The sequence below is a fragment of the Argiope bruennichi genome, chromosome 10 (assembly GCF_947563725.1).
Source record: "Argiope bruennichi chromosome 10, qqArgBrue1.1, whole genome shotgun sequence".
Taxonomy (NCBI): Eukaryota; Metazoa; Arthropoda; class Arachnida; order Araneae; family Araneidae; genus Argiope; species Argiope bruennichi.
In genome coordinates this window covers 115,834,966-115,856,544 of record NC_079160.1, presented here as the reverse complement: position 1 = coordinate 115,856,544, position 21,579 = coordinate 115,834,966, and the positions used below count along the sequence as shown (strand labels likewise).

At 29.1% G+C, this 21,579-nt stretch overlaps 1 protein-coding gene across 3 annotated transcripts in view; it reads right to left on the bottom strand.

The window, feature by feature from the left end:
• LOC129987940 (dicarboxylate carrier SLC25A8-like) overlaps positions 1–21,579 on the bottom strand; it is a 58,968-nt gene that overhangs the window by 7,870 nt on the left and 29,519 nt on the right. The window contains exons 1-2 of one of the 3 annotated variants that reach the window (XM_056095953.1): positions 2,694–2,797; positions 532–731 (exon numbers count right to left, since the gene is read on the bottom strand). The gene's annotated coding sequence lies outside the window, so the exon portion shown is untranslated. Of the gene's footprint in view, positions 1–531; positions 732–1,530; positions 1,690–2,693; positions 2,798–21,579 lie in introns of those variants that run through there. The other 2 variants (XM_056095952.1, XM_056095954.1) reach the window with 2 other exon arrangements.

The following is a 21,579-nucleotide window of genomic DNA, read 5'->3' as shown; positions in this document are numbered from 1 at the left end:
TAATTTAAAGTAATTTTTTTGAAATCTAAGAAGTCCTTGCTTATTTTCAAACAGAAATAAATTCGACTAAAATTAATGAATTTTAAGCCTATCTGAAAATTAAAATAAAACCTGATAAAATTATCTTGGGTACAGATGCCTTACATAATTGATTAATATTAGAAGCTTATATACATTTATGAAGAGCTACTTTAAAGATCAAAAGGAGCTTTGATTTAGAATAAATTTCTCATTTAAAATTTCTAATAAGCACAAATTTAAAATTTATTTAAATTCATAAATCTTAATTTGGTATCATGTTTGTTTTAGTTGTTATTCTTAGATTATTCTCTAAAGGATTCCTTGTTATTCAGTTTAATTAATATTTAATAGTTATTAAATACCAGGTATTAACTAATATTAATAAATTTACATATCTACTTTGACTGCATATTAATTTTATTACAACTAAGCACTTATTAATACAATTGCATTTTAAAAAGGTAAATAAAATATTTATTACGTATCTGAAAAGAATCCATCTATACTTACACTAAAGAGTAGTTGGTAGCTGCTTGGTATAGATGACTGCCGAAAAGAGGAAAAATAGATCAACTCACTCGCATATTACTATAAAGAATAAAAACGTCCTCAATCTCACTACTCCAGTACACCGGTATTTCAGCACCACGACTGACTAGATTTTTCTTTAGTTCTGTTCGGTGACCCACGTTTTTCATAATAACAATAGTCTGTAAAAAAATTTAAAAAATTATAAATAGTAAAATTTCTAAATGAAACATTTTATAGTCAATATTTAAATACTTCAGACTAAAGAAAGATTCAATTAAAAACAGAATACATACAAGATTAATTTTTTTTTATATATATATAATATGAATATGGTAAGCAACACTTGCATGTTGCTAGTATATATATAATTTTGAATTTCAGAACCAAATCATTTAACATATCTACTTTTTACAATTGGAAAATATTAGAAACAATAACTTTTACTTCCAGATGAATCTTTAAATACTAGTTATTCATAACTATGCTTAAAATACTATTTCATTAACAAGTTTTAAACCATTTAAAACTGCTGAAACCAGAAAAATAATTTCAAAATTATGTTTGTTTCAAAGTTATGCTAATTATGTTTCAAAACGGTTACATTACAAAAAGTTTCAAAATTCTAAGATTATTTTATCTACTTTTCATGATCATACCTAAATCTTGGAGAAAGCAATAAAATATAAAATTTATAACACTAAGCTTTTAAAAACAAAATTTGACTTATAAGAATAAAGAATACCATAAGTCTTTCTGTTAAAAATAAGCTGAATATTTAAAAGTTACATTAATCGCCGATTATCTCCAATAATGCTTATTCTATAGACATAGATACATTTGATAAATCAAACTGTCTGAATAGATAAAATCCTTCAGCAAAAATTACACAAATCAAGTCAAAACAACATTTCATTAAAAGCAGATTACTTGCATATATATTATTTTTAAAATTCTTTAAAATCCATAATGAGCATTTACCAAAGCAATGTGAAAATCCAAACTTGATCAGAGTTTACACCAAATTTTAAAGTTACACTCTGATCATGACCAAGGTTGGAAACGTATTAAACTTGGGATTCTATCAGACAGAATGGCACACACGCAGATGCTATTTAAAGAAGTGACAGAAGGGAGAATAACAGAAAGATTTAAGATCAACTGTGATAGAAAATGGCACTAGTTCAAATTCAGTTTTTTTTAAATCATTTTCCTTTGCCCCTCTATTTGTTGGAATTGCATAACTCAAGATCACTGATTTCACAACAATTAAGAGCAACAAACTTCAAGGATTTTCCCAGGAACAATAAAATAAAAAAAAATAAAGGAAAGAAAAGAACTGAACAAAAATTATGCAAGTTTTAGAGGAAAACTGAAAAATAAAGTTATAAATAAGCATAAGATATACTGAGTAATGTTTTTAAAATTAAACATATTTTAAAAATAAATCACTATAGCATAAATTACATAAAGAGGCAAATTCCAATAATTAAAAAAAAAATAGTTTAAGAACATTATATTTTAATGACTGACAAAACGCTAGTGTAATTTTCATAGAACTGCAAAAAAATGAAATTTAAACGAAGAAATATATACGATCGCTAATTCAGCAGGCACCACAGAAGTGTCAAAGCAAATCAATAAAACTGCGGAGAAAGTGGGTTCCAGATGGATCGATAAAGGAGCTTCAAAATATGACCTCTCTACGAATAATTTTTGGAATATGAATAACAGGCTACTCACATCATAGTAAGTTTATAAGCCGAATTAACAACAGTAAGAGAGATATTATTAAGCAACTCTTGTTTAACAAAAAATTGAAAATTTATCAAATAAAAAAGAAAAAAAAATATGCTGGTATCTACAGTGCAAGAGCATTTACTAAAAATATAAATTAGTCAACATCATCTCATGCACACGTTTTTTAAATTTAAAAAAAGAAAAAAAATGCTACATTTAATTTCAAAAGCACCCAAATAAAAACACGCATTAATTATATTATTTAAATCTATGTTAAAATAAGCTCAAACACCCATCTTCAAAAAGGTGAAATAAACAACAATTTAATGCAAAATAATAAGAGAAAAACCTAAACCCTTAGCTGAAATTAAAATTTTGAAAAGAGAACACCAAAACACACTTACTCGCTCAGTTTCCATTGAATTTCTGCATTCACCTTATTTGCGACTTTTAATATATAGCTTCTCTAGCCAATCGCATCACGTGAATCTGAAGGAGTGACCAGTTCAACCAATCATTGCAATCGAAGCATATTGAGCTTACAGTCAAGGTTAAAGCTTTTTCCCTTTGTAAAACATCAAAATAAATGGAAGCGATAAATATCCGTCGAAATTATGAGATAACGCTCTGTATTTCAAAGCATTTTTTTTTTCATTTTTGTAACACTTTGTCCAAAGGATTCATTATGAAGCAAATAGTGAAAAATAAAATAATTTCATAAATTAATTCACAAGCAAATCAAGACAATGTAATTGTTTCTTCTTTTCGCAAATACACAAAATAAATGATTGATAATTATTTAGAAACATATTTGGAAAGCGGAAAACAAACAACAGCAAGTGCCACATCTCATATGTTTGGAATTTAATTTTAGTTATTTTTAAAATGAACTTTTAGTTCAATATATTTGTATAGATAAAGCTATCACAAAGTAAGTTTTTGGGGATTTTTTTTTCTTTATTAATCATCATTTAGGTTCGATTTAACATTGTGGGCAGCTTGAAATCTTTCTCCAGGATTGAGAGATGCGAATAATATTTTTCAGTAACTTGACAGAATAGGAAAGAGAGGAATTATATTTCACTTTACAGCCAGGACATTAATTACAGCCTTTTTCATCAAAAATACAAAAGAGTATCATTTAATATTTAAAAACATGTGAAAGAAAAAAGTAATTCCATAAACAATTAGTTTTTTTTTTTTTTTTTTTCGTTCCCAGCTTTCAAAATTAATTTGAAAAGGGTTCTTTTTTTTACTGATCTTTATGAGGAGATTCTGTATTCAATAAAATTTCTCTGTACATTTTACTAAAAATTGGCGTAGAAGCAAGCACCATTCTCCTTTATATGTCGATTTTTAGTTTTGTTATATTAATACACTTACAAAAATTGCATCTTCATAATCATTCTCTTAGCTCCAAATTAAAATATCACATTCTATTTGGAATCTTCATTAGATTACTACGTTAATTATAGTGGATATCTTTTATGTGAAAGGCGGAAAGAATTTTTTATATTCTAAGAATTTGAAAAAATATCGTTGAATTTAGCATATACATTTCAAGTATTTTGGGTTTTAATTTTTATAATTTTTTTTATAGCATTTAGACTTTTTTGAAACTTTTATCCAATTGTGATATATAGCATAAATTTCAGAATGAACGTTAGTTTGAATAAAAATAACTATGAGCTACTATATCTTATTTTCATTTTTTTAAGAAAAATTATTATTAAGAATTTATTATTACTCATTTTAAAATATAGCGTCAGTGATCTATATGATTAATATTAAATATATCAAATCTCCGTTGTTTCTTAATCTGCATAAATTAATCAGTTTCTTGATTTAAAACTTTTTGCGAATTATTTTTATATAATATCCTCTCCGAGAAGATGACATGTGTTGAATTAAATTAATTATAATGCGAGAAAAATATATGATAGGAATTATTGCAATAGCAGATTTTTCTTTAATTAATAATTTTCTTCAACAAGTTGCATTTGTAAATATTAACCGTGACAAAAAGTTTTTTCAATATTTATTTAGTTATATTAATAACTGTAAGTTATTGCAGGAAATTTGATTCTGTGGATTGCTATTTCTGTAATTTTAAATTGGAATACTCTTCGAATTAAAAATTTTATAGACGTGACTTTAATTATTTTATAAAGTATTTTATATAGCAAATGCAACATTTTTTGGAATTGTAATTCTTTGTAATTAAATATTCCTTCAAGATTTGTGCTTTCGACATTAACTTTTTTTCCTCGTAAAACTGAGCATTGTTTATGCAGAAATTAAAATACCATTTAATGCTTATATTTATATGATGGTCTAAAAAAAGCATTGATATAGAAAATATTTATTACATTTTTTTCTTTGATTTAATATAAATAATAATATGAAAGAGCGAAATGTTTTCCTTTAATTTATACATATTAATTCTGTAAATATCTTCAGAAATAAGTTTTTAGAAATTTTGAGGACGTTTACGAAATTATTGATAAAAGCTAAAAAGTCATGCATTTATCTGTTAATGAAGCCTACATTTTTTATTTTTTAAGCCAAATGAAAAAGAATACGTCATTGGAGTTTATACACACACACACACACACACACACACACACACACACACACACACACACACACACACACACACACACACACACACACACACACATATATATATAATCGCACGCTATATTATTTGAACACTGAAAAAATTGTTCTGTTATTAATTTGTGATATTTTCGTAAAGAACAAATATTTCGCTTAGAATGTTTTCTTTTTCAGAACAATTTTTTCAGGATACGAAATATAGGGAAGATGAGATATTATAAATAGAGAAATTATTGAAAATCGTTAATGAATTTTCATGATTTAGACCTTCTAATAACCTGAAGGTGAAAAAATATTTTGGAATAATATATGTCTATCTGTCAAATACGCGATGACTCAAGCATACAATAATTTAGAGGGATGAAAACAAGATGAATCTCCAAAGTGGATTCTAATATAAAATTTGTAGATTTCAATCAAATTTGGATGAAATACGAAAAGCAAAACTATCTATCCATATGCATTTGAATAGGATAATTTAAAAACGCAAAGAGCTAGATAGATGAAATTAGGTTCACAATTTTATCACCAGAAATGTAGATAGATATTAAATTTGGAACAAATTCGTCATCATGGTGGCTATCTGATGGTCTATATATTTTTAAGCATATGAAAATCATAATTCGTAAAAGCAATGATATAGATAAATAAAAATTTGTACGCGGTTTTATGTTCGAAATTGTAATTCTGTCATAGAAGTTTGATCTAATTTATCAAAAGGCAAGAGGCGAAATTCATATTAGGCCTTTTTCAACTACAAGACATTATTCTATGAAACGCAAAACATCGTATTTTGTGTTATTACTTTTAGAATTCGACAAAGGGAGGGAACATTAAGCTTGCAGATTTTTCAGTTATTTCGAAAATAAAATGATAGCCTCAATTACCATAGTGCAATTTTTTAATAAAAAAAAGCGACAATAATTTAGAGGGATGATAAAATATTCATTTTTGATGCATTTTATCTCCTTTTATCAAATAAATAAATATAAATAAAAACCAAGATTTAAATCAAACACTAAATAAAAATTACCAAGGAGTTTAATGAAATGTCAGATTAATGTTACCTAGTCGAAAAAAGCGAAGATTTTTTTAATTAGCTGAATTTTAATTCCTTTTAGAGAGTATTCAAATAATTTTGTCAAGTATTTAAAAACACTGATGAACAAAAATGGTTTTTAAATGAAATTTACAAGATTTGTTTTTAAAATTTGTTAAAAAAATCACAATCATCGACTCAGATTGAATGAAAGTTTCTGAACTCAATTTGGTACCAAATTCACGATAACCTATTTTTTTGTTATTTAGTTCCAAATAAACGATTATTAAGAATGGAACGAATGCCGTTTGATGTAGAATTGTTCACGTGGTGCTATCATGAATGTCTACGAATCCTATAACATGATTTATAAAATTAAATTTCTCAAATTTAGATAAGTGTTCCTACGTTGTTTTCTCAATTGAGGAAGTAGAGTGCAACAGGAATCGTTTGACTTTGTTTCGTTTGGCAACGATCCAAACAGATTGCGCAACAAGTATCTGGATGAAACTGGACTAAAAAAGAGTGAAAACCGTTCCAAACTTCTTTCCTTTGCCGATCCGTGATTGTCACATTTAGCAAATGATATCACGGTTCATTTCCATAAAGGCAGAGCGGAGGAAGTTAGGGTACGATACCTTTCAAAGAACTCTAAAACAATAGGCGACAGAAGGTCGTAAATTGTTCCTTTTGATCGGAGTGAGTCCAGAGATTGAAGAGTATAATTTCATTTTACTTGCAGTGTGATTATGAAACACTGTTGATTGCCGTTAAAAACAATCGTTGCTATGACATAATTTTATCAATATTGTATCATTATAAAAATTATTGTAGCAACGCAGCAATGATTAAAAAAAATCATTTACATAAGGAATGTGAAAGCATTCTAGGAATTTATTCTTATCGATTTAGTTTGTGATTATATGACTTTTTTTCTATTACATAATTCAAAAACTATTATTTAAAAAAAGTAAAAAATTACATGCAATTTAAAGACGTTCCCTCTCCATTTTTTACATATTAAGTAAAAATAAAAATGCCAATTTTAATATATCCTGATTGATATATTCATTTGCTGGATTTTTAATTCTCCTTTTTTTGAAATAAGAGCTAAAAGTAGTAAGCTATAAATATGTCAACTGCAAGATATTGGAAAATCCGAAAGGAAAAGAATTTTTTCCTCAGTTAGTAAGATCTTTTAGATTAGCAACTTTTTAGCAGGTTCTTTTGAATTACTTATAGGAACATTAAAGACTTTTCACCTTCACTTCATTAAAAAACGTTGCATATTTAACATTTTAAAGCGGTAACGTCGCGATGTTTCGGAGTTCCGCGATGAGACAAAGCGATCACGAGCGCCTCCGCATCATAATTAGGAATACCAATTATAATTTGTAACTTCAAGGGAAAGATTAAAATTAATTGAAACTACTTTAGATGAGCACATAAAGCTCTAACGTCATGAAATTTGGTAGAATTATTAATTTGATATTTTTATGACATAATTATTAATAGAAAATAATATTTTGATTATTTATGGGGGAATGGAGAACTTTAATTGAATTACGTTGCACATGCCTTTTACTATGGAGACTGAATTAACTTTTTAGATTAGTTATTTTTGAAAAAATCAGAAATTTCATGCATGTAGATCATCGTAACAATCTAAGGCCGTAACAGGAATAATTTTGAGAGGTTTTAATCCATCAGATTGATAACAGATATTTTAAAATGGGAAACGGCATTTGATTCTTTTTCTCACTTTCTTTTCTTCCCTTTTTTTTTTTTTATCATTGACATCATTTATTCCTTTTATTCTACACTCACAGCTGTTAATTAGTGTAAACGATTACCAAAACCCTAGCAAAATAAAAGATAATAATTTTGTACATGATATTTGAAAAGAAATTGTATATTTCTATCAAATGCCAGATGAAACACGTTTAAGGGAAATATGCTCTTCGACTAGTAAAAGGAATTAAAAACGCCGCACTCTGTATAAATGAAATTCGGCATGTGACCTTGACTGAAAGATTCTAGATTTGCACTGAATTTTGGAATCAGTTTTTCAAAGGAAAAGAAAAAAAGATGCAAATTGTGTATTTGATTTTTTTCAATACGCAGAAGAACATAATGTGCTATAGTGTGGAAATATTGAGAAATTGAAAAGCAGAGGTTTCCTGCTAGCTAAACTTTAGAACTGAATTGAAAGCGCCAAACATATGTTATTTAGAAATGGATGAAAAGGGAATCATGCCTAATTAATAATACCTAATGCGATGCGATATAATTCGCATAAATGCCAATGCTGCTAAAAACAGTCTGGAATTGTCTGCCCGAAATTTTCTCGCACACTCTCTAATTATTCTCTACCTCCCGGATAAAATTGAGGAAATCGGGCAAAACCGCATGCTCAGATTTTTTTTTTTTTTTTTTACCTGAGTGTTGCGTGTATCGTAGTACAATATAGAAAAACTCCGGGTTTTTTTTGTATTAGTTACATGCCATTGTCGAATAATAATTATGAAAAATTATTTTTTGGCTTGAATTTCAGTTTTTCTGCCGAATATAGTTTGTCATTTTTGGCGATTAATCGCTGGCATGTGAATAATGCACAAATACTTAAAAAAAAAAAAAAAAAAAAAAATGGAATTTGCCTTTTAGATGCCTGTTTTCAGACCAATTCAAACCAGAATTTGAAATAGAACAACAATTGTAGATACATGACCATATACCAAATTTCATTTAGTCAAATCACGGTATTTTCAAACTATAACGTTTACAAGATTAATAAAGTACAGACTGACAAACAGTCAACCCTGTTGCAGATAGGTTCAAAATCTGATATGGATTTGCGCTATAGCTACTAAACCTTTGTATCAAATTAGATCCATTTAACGCTATACGTTCTATTATTATTATGCTCTTTTGTATCCAGACAGTGAAAAAGATTAAACTTCCTCTGAATGGATTTCGTACTAAATTTATTAGAAATTACAAATTTGGTGTGAGAACCGTATACCAATTTTCCAGCTCAAATCGTTTTTGAGTTATTATTCAGAGACATAAGACATAATTCCAAAACTATGTTGTTATTGTTTATCATTTAGAGAGGACTGAAGAAGGAAAGATTTGCCAACATTTCGAATTCGAATTTTTTTGACAATTTATTTGTCGTATACTTCATAAACAAGGAAGAAAAAATTCTAAACTTAAATTTTTTATGAAACTAAAATAAAAATTTGATAACTTTCTGCCGAAATTTTATCAGTTTTTATATTCTTTCTCTTTAAAAAAATGTGCATTTCAAAAGATAAAAATTTACAATTCAGTTTAAATAATCTGTCTTATTATATTGCTAGCATAAAAAGGATAACACCCAACATTTGAATAAGTGGATAAAAGTCCAACAAAGCTGTCGAAAGGGCTTTTGCTATCATTTTACGTCAAATCGTTAAAAAATCAGATGCGTGAATTCTTTTATACGGCTTTTATGCTATTAGACTTGTTAAATTAATATCCCATTTTGAAGAGCACGAAGTTCTCTTCTGATAACTGGGACATTGAAATGAAGTTCTGATAACCAAGTATTATTCGCGGACCATAGAAATTTAAAATTGTCGGCATTAAATTTAATAGACGAGCATAACTTTTACTGGTCAATTCTAGATTTGGGTGCTTCTTCTCTGTCTGAAATTGTTGCTCTAACCAGATGAACAAAATTGGAATAAAGGAACTAAAATTAACCTTGATATGAAGAACCAAAAATCTATGTCATAACAGGATATTATATTTGATGAAGCATCTAAAGGTAGATTATTTAAAGTTCTTTTTTTTTTTTTTTTCAAATGCATTTTTAGACAGAATGTTCGTGTCATGAAGTGAAAATGCGCATTTTTGTTAAATCATGGGGATAATCGACAATTATATATAAATGAGAATGAATTCGAAGTTCTGCAAACTGATTGTTAATGCGCGAAAAACAAAATATTACGTAAATGGAAGTTTTCTATAAAGTGACAATCTACTATACTTCTCTTGAACTTAAATTACATATTCTTTTATAAAAAAATATCGGCTGATAGGTTAAATATTTTTTAGTGGTTCAAAGGCAAATATATTAAAGTTAGCTATGCTATAAGTAAGAATGATTTAATTTTGAACTGGGCATTATAAGAAAATGGAAACATATGTATAGATAGGGAAGAGACAGAAAATGAACAGAGACTCCACTCTAATCATGGTTTATTTATAAATCATAAGAACAAAAAAAGGTGTACACATTCGTTTGGAAAAATGCTTTAAATAATAAAAAGAAATGCATTTTATATCGTTTGAGACAATAAATACATTGCTGAAAAAATTATAAAAATATATTTTTAGACAATTTTCTGTCTTATTTATTATTTTCAGCGAAATATTTTTGATACATTCATATTAAAAAAGAAATTACGCTTTTCCGATCAAAATTTATCAAGTATAAAACTTTTAATTCCCTTATTTTAAGCGAATTAACATCCAACTCAAGGAAGGATTGGATTTTATTTGATAGATATTCCATTCGAGGGCTATTGAAATCTTTTAATCTCTTATATATCTTTTAAAATAGTGATATTTAAAGTTTCAGAATATCAGCATTGATATCATATAAAAATTTTGTGGCTACATCAGCTTCAGCCACAAAAAGAGTTTAATTCTTTTTAAAATGTTAACAATTTAAGAATATTTTACTGAATATGATTAACACGACCGTATAAAATATTTGATCTCGCAATATTTTTCAGAATAACAATTCAGAAGACATAAAATATAATTCTTTGCACCATTTTAATTTTTTTCTTTCTCGTATATGTTGTATAGAGAAAGTATAGTATTAATCAAAAAATTCGTACTCAAGATTTTGATGAATCTACACGTTTTAGATCTCCCAGACTTCGAGAAACACATTTTAGGAAAATGTCCGCCTTCCTGCTTGTTTGTGATAAGTCAACCTTCTAACTCTCCGACCCGCCCTAAGGCACACGGATTTAAACCATAAAACTGAATGACCGGACCGCCGCAACAGCAATTGGCGGGAACTATGGTTGAGTCCTAAGGGCCGTCACCGGCCACGGTACAACCCTCCCCGAAGGAAGTACGTCCCGTCATCGATGGGGGGAGCCAGATCCCCCACCTATTAGCTTGTTTGTGATAAAGATAACACAAAAGCACTTTGATCTAGACGAATGAAATTTGGTACAGCTTTTATACCAAGTTTGTAGATTTCTATTAAATTTTCTGCAAACTCCTCTGAGAGGAAGGTCTGTCTGTCAGGCTGTCCGAATATAATTTAGCGCGATAACTACAAAGTGAAAGGATCTAGGAACATAAAATTCGATACACAAATTTAGCATACACAAGGTAAAGATCTGTCAAATTTTGAGCCAAATCCAACAAGGGATTGACCGTCTGTCTGTCTGTACTTTTAGAATCATGTAAAAGCGATAATTCGAAGATGCATTGACTTAAATATATTAACTTTGGTATATGACTTTATAACTACAAGTTTTGTGTCAAATTTTTGTTTCAATCGTTTAGGCAAAACGCATCTAAAGCATACATTCTATTTCCGAGTGATATTAATTGAATGCCAGAGATTAATCGCCAAATAACCCGCCTAAGATGATATGATAGATTTATTAAAAAATGCTAAATTCACGCCAAATGTTAATATTTCATAAATATTGTACGCCAATGCTATGCAAGGCGTTTCCTGGAATAACGCCATTATTAGAGAGTATGCAAGACGGTTTGGGTGAGAATACTGCCAAATTTCCCCCAATGCTCTCCAATGAATTATTCATCCATGATTAGAGTGAATATAATAGATCTAATAGATCGACATATATTAGAGCAAATCAGTATGCAAACTTAATAGCTTCATACAACGAAGCATCCAACCGGTCTTTCTGACAGGATCCAAATAAAACATTTAAAATATCTTTTGAGGAAGATAAATTAGTTAATAAATTTTTTAAACTTTGTAAATTTTGTCTTGCTTTAGGGCATTTTTCACATATGATTTTTATAACAATTCAGGAAAATATAACTGGAATTTTATTTTATTTTCAAAGTGCTCTCTTCTTCTTTTTCTATCCATTATTTACGGTAATAATAATAAATTCTGCTTTTATATTTTTAACGAAAGATTAGTTCTAAAATGTTATTTAAACTGTGCTTTTAAAAACAAAATGATACCTAAATCGAAATATTATGAAATATAAATTTTCAAAACTATCCTGGAATTTTAATACATATGACTTACAAATACAAATGAAATATATGTTTCTATGAAATTGCAAAGTTAAATAATTTTGTAACAACACAAATAAATGCTTCAACATTTTCTCAAGGCCACTCACAATTTCCCCCAGTGCTCTACAATTCGTTTTCAACCAGAACAAACACTAATTTTTCTTCCGAAATGCGAGCATTCTTAGAAATGATGTTTTGAAAATCTTTCATGCATTACAACGTAACTGAAAGACTACACAAGTATTCTCTTCCTCTTTGACACACTCAAAGGAGATTGCAAATTCTGAAAGAGCCCCTTCAGATCCTTTGCGCGGGGAACGTTGGACAAGGATCACTGGGGATTCTCAGATAACGGATAACAATACTTAGCAGATACTCTTTCTGACATTGATCGATCGTAGCATGCAAAACTCTGGTAACTGTAAAGATTCGCCTTCCCACCTGTTAGGAATCCTGCCAAAGAATTCAACCTTGATCTTGAAACAGCTCTTTCAAAGGATTTCGTTGACATTTGCTTTCGTATATGCATGTGTCCTCCTCAGAGCCTGATAATGGACAATATGGCAATGGATCGAAATTCCTAAAATTTGTGTGGCCAACATATGTTCATTTGTCGGCTATTCTAATAACAAATAATCTCTGATAACAAATAAGGAATTGACAGAAATCAAGCAGAAATTTATTGAAAGCATTCGTGTGTGGTACACATGTGTTCGCTTATCATCTGACACTTTGATAATAAATGATGAGTTGAAATGGATTAAATTTTTAAGGAACACATTTATTACTTTGCATTTTGATAATGGATAATCAGCATCTTGTATGCGCTTTTGAAAATATGTCGTCCTTTCTATACAGATAAGGCTGTCAGTTAAAATATGATTGCTCATTATCATCTAAAACTTATTCGATCTGAAGATTAATTTCGGTATCGACATAAGTAGAAGAATTTTATCTTTGAATTAGATATTCGCCATATAAATAGTAATTGAGGCGTAATACATTCTCATTTCTTATAAAGTCTAAAATCCAGGTCATTCAGTTTATGGAACACATGTACCGGAACTATTCTTCATGGCATTTTCAGAAATTAATCTCAACCATAAAAATATTTTACAAACACAGAAAATTGGTAGCGACATAATAAAAATTATTATTTTTTTTATCAAATTAAGAAAAAAATATCAAAAAAGTGTTTCTTAACAGTTTTTAGCAATGGTCATAAAATTTTTGAAAAAATTGTTCATAAAATTTATCAGTTTTTGAAATATAACTAGGACATTTGAATTTAAAGCATAGGATATATGAATATATTTGGTTGGCCTTAGGATATATGGATCCAAGATTTACGCATTAGAAAAAGATCGTTAAAAAAAAAAAAGCAGATCGAATATTGAGATCATGAACAGAGTATAGAGAAGACAATGAGATTAATTAACGATTATTTTTATTGATTAGATTTAGATGCCTAATTTTCAAAGAATGAAAAGTTTCGGCATTTTTAAAATGAAGTCGAACCTGGATAAGAACAAATTCATAAAATTCCGATAAAAATTTGATTTATCCAAAAATTGAATTAAGAAAACTGGATTTAAAAATAAGCACAGTAATTAAAAGATGATTTTTAAACCAAAAATAAAAATGTTGATTTATTTTTAATGATGAATAGTTTTAACAAATAACGCATAGTTATTAAATAAAAATGGTTTTAATAAATAAAATAATTAAAATTAAAATTTTCAATAAATTTGAAAATAATCATTTTAAAAATAAGTAAGTAATATAATAATATATTTTTAAAAAAATAATATACCTCACACATAATAAACTTTTACTGAGTAAAAGTTTATTATGTGCATAATAAATTTAAAACAAATAATACATAATAAACTTTAAAACAAATAATACAATTGATATGTAACTCATTCAAAAAATTTTAAGAGAGTAAGTTACTTTTGATGAGCTGATTGATTACTTTATAAAGTACTATACATACCTTGAATGAATTATAATCCTTAAAAAAGATTAACCACTTACGATCAATAAGTACACAAGGTGCAGTTTTTTAACTACTAAAATAAATTAATAAATAATATTTTTAAATATTTTTTCGTCACTATTTCCAATTTACTCAAATTTATTCGAATTATTGAAGATATTTTAATATAAAGCTAATAGAAAATTCGAGGGATCAGAGAAAAAGATTCAATTACTGATGAAATAATAATATTATACTAACAGAAAATTCAAGGGAGCAGAAAAAAAATTCATTTACCGACGAAATGGAATTAAAAATGAATTCCAATGCGTAAAGAAACTGTAGTGTCTTGAGGAGAAGAAAAATGAATGAAATTTTTATTATACATATAATATTTTCTAAAAATTTCTAAAAAGGCAGTTATTATAACTTATTTTTTATTTTTACTTCAGAGGTACGTGTGTGTGACCGTATTTTTTCTAAAACGTGCAATTCTGATTCAAATTCAGATACATTTTTCACAACGCTGAGGCTTTCTAAGCTGACGATGCCATTGCCAAGTAATGATATATCTCCATTCAGCTAGAAAATCAGAGATTTCGATTTCAATTCATTTAGTTTTTCATTTTGAATAGACTCGTGATTGTGTAGAGAAAAGAGGGAATAAGAACGTTAAAAATAAATTATATCATTTATAAAACTAATTGTAACCGTTGAAGGAATTTTAGAATACCAAATAACTTAAGTGATGTACAATTTTTTTTATTACAATGCTATGTAGTATTTGAAACTACGCATGATAAGTTTTGAAACAGAATGCTATAGATTTTATTTTGTGATTATATTATGAAATTCATCATTTTCAATTTCGTAATATGGGAAAACTTCTCTATCAGATCATTTTGTTTCAATTTCAAATTTCAGTTTGCTAAATAAGCATCTTACCTTAAAACAAGAAGAAAGCTGATAGCGATAGCCTTTTGAGTTTCATATAATATAAGCGATTTAAAAGAACACACGCAATAAATCTGTGTACTAACGATTTGTAAAAACGGAACTCAAATTTTAAAGAATGCTAATAAGTTCCTTTATCTACAATTATAATTACGCTAACGATTTGAAACGTTATTATAATTTGTAATTACACATTCATAATGATAAAATTGCTCTTTAGACTCGAAATCGCACCCACAGCTCAGTAGCGATTCCTATTAGCTTAAATTATAACATACGCTGACGACATATAATTACAATGCCGTTTAATACTAAGATTGATATTTTGACTCAGAAAATAAATATTTCCATGAACAGTAAAGAGAATTATTCCTCATCTTGAGATTAAAGTATTATGTTTAGTACTGTGGATCTGATTGCAATAAGAATTTTATTTTGAACTGTAATAATTCTGCAGTATCGAATGCCATTTCTGACTAATGTCGAGAAATGGCAAGGGTCTCCGTCTCAACATTAAACAGTAATCACGGTTTGAAAATTCCCGACATATCGATCCATTCGCGCAAAATATTGGGAAACGCTCGATTAAAACGCGCACGCTTCGCCGAGGATTTTTCAGACGAGGGGAAACGACCTTGAAACACCTGAAATATTTATTGCATGCTGTAGATTTCTATAACTGCAGTTATAATGGCGTTTCTTCGCGTCGGTTTCTTAGGTGAAAAATATCAACTATAACGATTTTCTATTGAATATGTTGCTTTACTAAAAAGATAATATGTGTGTTTTTTCATTTATTTATTAGTTTAATTTGGTTTAAAAAATTACAAATTAAGACTTAAAAGCTTCAAAATTTGTAAATACTTGGCAGTTTTTAGGATTTTTTAAAATTAAATTAAGTGTGATTGTTATTGCAAGATTCATTCTTAGTAGTTCATTTCTAAAGATGGATTTTTTAGAAGTTTTTTCACCTGTGTCCCTATTTATTTCCCTATATCGAAATAAATTGACCATTAAAAAAAGTTCCATTTCGAGGTTTAGAGGAATGTTAACCTTTTAGAACTCCCTTGTTCTTAAAAAAGTATTAATTACGTATCTGTTTTAGAATGTGATTAATTAAAAAAGCTACGAACTAAGTGAATATAATTTTTCATACGATTTTACACCAAAAGTTTAGATTTGTATCGAATGTTTGACCGAAATTTCCAACAGATTGATTGTTTGTCTGTAAATGTTTATGTGAATAAGATAATTTAAAAGAAGCAACGAACGTGAGAAACAAAATTAAATAAAATTAAGAAATAAAGTCTTCAATTATACAAATTTGGTGTCAAGACCATGCACCAAATTTCATCCATCTAGCTCAAAGCGTTTTTGAATTATCTTGTTCACAAACGGACAGGTATAATTCAAAAATGCGTTTCTTTTAATTCAAGAAAGTTTGGAGCATGAAAATGCGTCAAAATCTGGAATGCGATTTTTTTTAACGATTACAATACTTTCTCTTTGTGTACGTGTACAAGAAAATAATAATAAAAAAACCCAACGAAATTAATTAATAAAAAAATCAACAACAACAAAAGAGCTGCAGCTCTTTTGCGACGAAATTTGCAGAATTTTGTTTCGTAAGTAGAGATTAGAAACTAAATCCCTTATCTTGAGCACGATTTAAATAAGCTTAGCGTTTATTTTTATCCATTTCGTGTGCCTAAAGATACATTCAGTCATCACATAAATGATGTTCCAGTTGGTTAATCATACAAATAATTGACATCTTAGGTTCTTATAAATAAAAGGCATTATGAATGATATATTAAGTAATTAAATTCTTGCTTTTCAATTGAATGTTAGATGATATATTTGTTGTTGTTTCTAATGGCACTTGTCATAGACAAGCCCACTGACTTTAGAAGGCAGTGATTTTAAGCCAAGGGTGCGTCTCTTGCTTTTTCATAGCGCCATCTGGGGGAAAGAGTACGACCTAGCTACATACACGTTCTCAACTCTTTTTACGGGGCGGACTTCATTCATGCATTTCATTCCCTCATCCACATATCGTAACTTAGACCTGAATCAGAGAACGATCACCCCTGATCCAGTACCCCCAGTGGTATTACTCTCGACATGGAGGACTTTGTGACCACGACAGATTTATACGTGCGCCAGCCATCACACACACGGAGAGTCTTCGGCGGGGTTTGAGCTCGCAACCCAAGGGGCGTGAATCCAACGCCCTACCAACCAGTGTATCCCTCCCCTTAATGATATATTTAACAATCAGATGATTTTTTTTATACTACTTAAAAATTCAACGAAACTATGGAGAATGGTTTCTGAAATTTTCTCACTTTACTTTGCCTTCATCTCGCATAAAAATTATGGTCTTGAACAAGACCATGAACTCTTTCAGTGCTCAGATTTTTATTTTCAGTCTAGTAGAAAACAGTTCTGTGCCTCGCAGTATAGTGAAGAAAATTGCGCATACATTTTGTACGATTTTTTTGTTAAGAGATTAATACCAAAGTTTGACGCTGAGATTACAATTTTAATGATGAATCACATTACGAATTTCATTCATAAAAGTCATTGAGTTTTTAAGTTAATGCATTTCCATTCATGCTATTGTATGGATCACACTACACTTTTATTCATCGATTTATACTTTAGATGCTAATATAATCAATCTATCAGATTTTATTCATCTGTACACCTTGCAATTATCATTTCATTTGTACAAATCCAGACAAACAGATAGTACAAGGATTGTATTAAAATTTGATAGAAATAAACAAATTTGATGTAAAGATCACATACGAAAATTCACATGTCTAGCGTTAAGTGATTTTGAGGTATTGTGTTCACGGGTTGTAAGACAGATAGACATAATTTCAAAAATGTGTTTTCTGGACTAAGAAAAGTGTGAAACACGGAGATTCGTCTAAATTCCGAGATCAACTTTTTTGTATGCTATTTTTTTCTTGCATATTTCACATACTAGAAAGAGAAAGTAAAAATGTGTTTCACTGCTATTATTATTGTAAGATTTAGAATCAGTAGTTTTAACGTTTGAATGTGTCTTTTCAAAATGCTATTTTGCTGTTTTATTTGATCTACTTTTAGATTAGTAAAGCCACTGATCGGAAGTGATAACATTAATCTCTTTTCATACAATGTTAAGTGTGTTTAATGCATTAAAATATCAGAATTTTAATATTTAAATCTGCAATTAAAATTTAATAACCGATTTAAAAGACAAAAATTACTTTTACACTTTTGAGTAGATCAAATGTCCTTTGCCATCTTATATCGATTGAGATACAGTAAAATCTCAATAAAAAAAACTTCAGCTAACTGAAAATCGGATTATTTGAAATATTCTGAAATTGCTAATCTATTTTGGCTTGGTTTAATTTAGTTTAGTTATATTAGTGCCCAGTTTGAAAACAATACTAGAACTACTTTAGGATGGAACTTGATCATTTTGAATCCCGGTCAGTTGATGCAATTGCACATCCCCCCCAAAAAAAAACATGCAATCACTTATTAAAGTGTTTATTTAATAATTATTTATTATTATTATTAAAATAACGATTATTTTAGTGCTGCATTGAACGGAAATAATCGCTATTTTAGATTGCCCAGAGATTTGTTCAAGAATACAGTGAGTCAACGTCTGTTGACGTCTATGGACTTTTAATGAAAAGATGGCGGGAGGTTGCTGTTCGAAATCGCTTAGAATAAAAAAAGATTTTAGAATGATAAATTCATACGTTATACTATTATTAAATGTATATTAATGTTCCTACTGCAATCTTAAAAATGTAATTTTAATTTTAATAAAGAACATCAATGTAGCCAAGAAAAGGAGTTTTGCATTAGTTCTACGTATATTCAAAACATTTCGGAGTTGCAAACTATAATTAAATATAAAATAGTTATAGAATATTCATTATATTACCCTTAGTTGGGTAGACCGGGATATTCATGGTTACTTTATCCCTTCAGTTGGGTAAACCAGAGTTGTACTTTAATAATATAAATATCTAGAACAGGATGTGTCATCTAATTAGAAGGTAAAATTCATTCGTAGCTCATAGTATTGCAAATAATATGAAAAGAAGAGGTAAAATAGGAGAAATTGGATAGAAAAGTGTGAAAGGTTGAAGAGTATTTTTTAATTTAATTTTAAAGCAACACTAGGGCTATATTGGGATAGACCTCGTAGTTTGAACTGCGGTCAGATGACGAGGACGACACCTGAGCTAGCACATCCTCTCTGAAAACTGCCACACCATGCCAGGGGGGGGGAAGACGTTTGACCCCGACATATTTAACGTGCACCAGACCAGCTTACACGGCCTGAAATCGTGTCTCGAACCTGAAACCCACCATTTCCGAAGCCCTTGCCATCAAGCCACCGCGGCCCCTTGAAGATTATTTCATCAAATGATTCGATGATTTAATTAATAACATAGAAATGTATTTATTATTAATTATCGTTTCAAAGTTTATCAGATCCTATCATTTAGCGGTTTGAGTTTAAGTTTAAACTTTTATCAAGAGAATAAAAAGCTCTATTATTTTATAAAGAAAGTTAAGAAAATAATAAACACCGCATGAAGGTGAATTAATCCAATTCCAGAGGATGAGAAAATCTGCACCTGCTTCCTTTCAGAGCTGTCGTTCTTATTTTGACATCACAAGTTCAACCTTTTTATTCTATCACTCCGTTAATTACGTGCTTTTTCTTCAAACAAATGTGCTCGTGCTGTATCCGTCAGATACACCAGTATATATTGTTAACATTAATAAATATTATAGATAAAAAACGCAATTTAAAGTGGACAAAAACCAAAACAAAATAAGTTTGTTCCGAAACAAACTAGGAAGATAACTAAAAAGAATTTTCTCTCAGACACAGTATCATTTAATTATTGAAAAAAGAAGTAATCGTGTATTTGTACGATAAGGTGTGACTAACGGAATGCTATACTCACAGAAGTACTCAAAAAAGTACACAAGTGCACATATAGATATTATTGTAATCGTCCAAAAATTGATAAATCTAAGAAAGGCCTTCAGGATAAAGCAGAGAGCACTATGTGACTCTGCCGGTGAGCTATGGATCTCACTGCTTGAGAATACACAGTTGATCCTAAATGTTCATAGAAGTGCAGCCGTGGTACTTTTCCGCTTTACTACAGGCCATGACTGTTTGCCCACATATTTGTATTGGCCTGGGCTTCGTGACTCTCTTTTATGTCCTCTGTGCGGTCAACGTCATATATGTCATGCTACTCTTCCCGACTCGTGTTCTGCACTTGTGTTTTTAAACTGTAAAGTTCAGAAATATTGGAAGGCTTTTCAAAACATTTACAACTTTTGCTTAAATTACAAGATATTTCGTCAGTCTTAACTGTACAGAAATAAGACTATTAGTGTTTGCATAATTGTATGCTATTGTTAACTCAAAATATGACATTTGCTTTTTGTTTAACCCTTATTTAACCCCATCTCATAAGCTTTTTATAAACGGATTTTAATCTTCTAATAATTTGAATTTTCGACAGCATTTTGGAAACATTTTGCTATTTCCTCCCCTCTACTCTCGAAATATTTCCAATAAAAATAAAAATAGGCAAATGATGACATAGGACCTTAATAAAAAAAGGGTGTTGTATCATATCATCATTGCTTTCCTGCTTAGTTGGAATAAATATAAGCAGAAAGACAAGGAGATGTAATATAAATATAAGGAGAAAAATTATTGAGAAAAATAGGCGGCTAGTTATTTCAAGAGTTTAAAGAGGAGGGAAAGCACTAATAAAGGCGCGTTTTTAACTTATTCAACACGGCCACAATCATTCTTTATCATCTAAATACCTCTATATTTAGAAGGTGTTGAACCATAGCAATTATAGTTTGAAAAAAGAATGCCTGCATTACCTTCACGTACCTTTGTTCCCAAAAAATTATGTGAAATAAGAATGATTTGAAAATTGAATAGAAAGTGTATAAAGCTATTGAGAATCAAATCCATAGAAACATTTTAATGTTTTCTTCATTAACGCTACCTATTGCGCAAAATATTTTTTGTTTTGAAACCACTGGCACTATTCCAAACTTTAAAATTTATTTTTTTCAAAACATTTTTTTTATCGCACATTCTTGAAGACACAAAGCATACCTGGTGATGGAAAAAAAAAGTTGATAAGATTTAATCGCCAACAGAATTATCAGTCCTTTCACTTCTAGATGCGACGCAGTTGCTTTCAACTTTCTTTGTTATAAACAGGTGTCCCTTTTAAGAGATAACTTCTCGAAAAATAAATAAATAAAGGAAATATCAACGCGGAAACGTTTGGAATAAGTAAGATACAGCAAACCCCTGAAAGCATCTAAACAT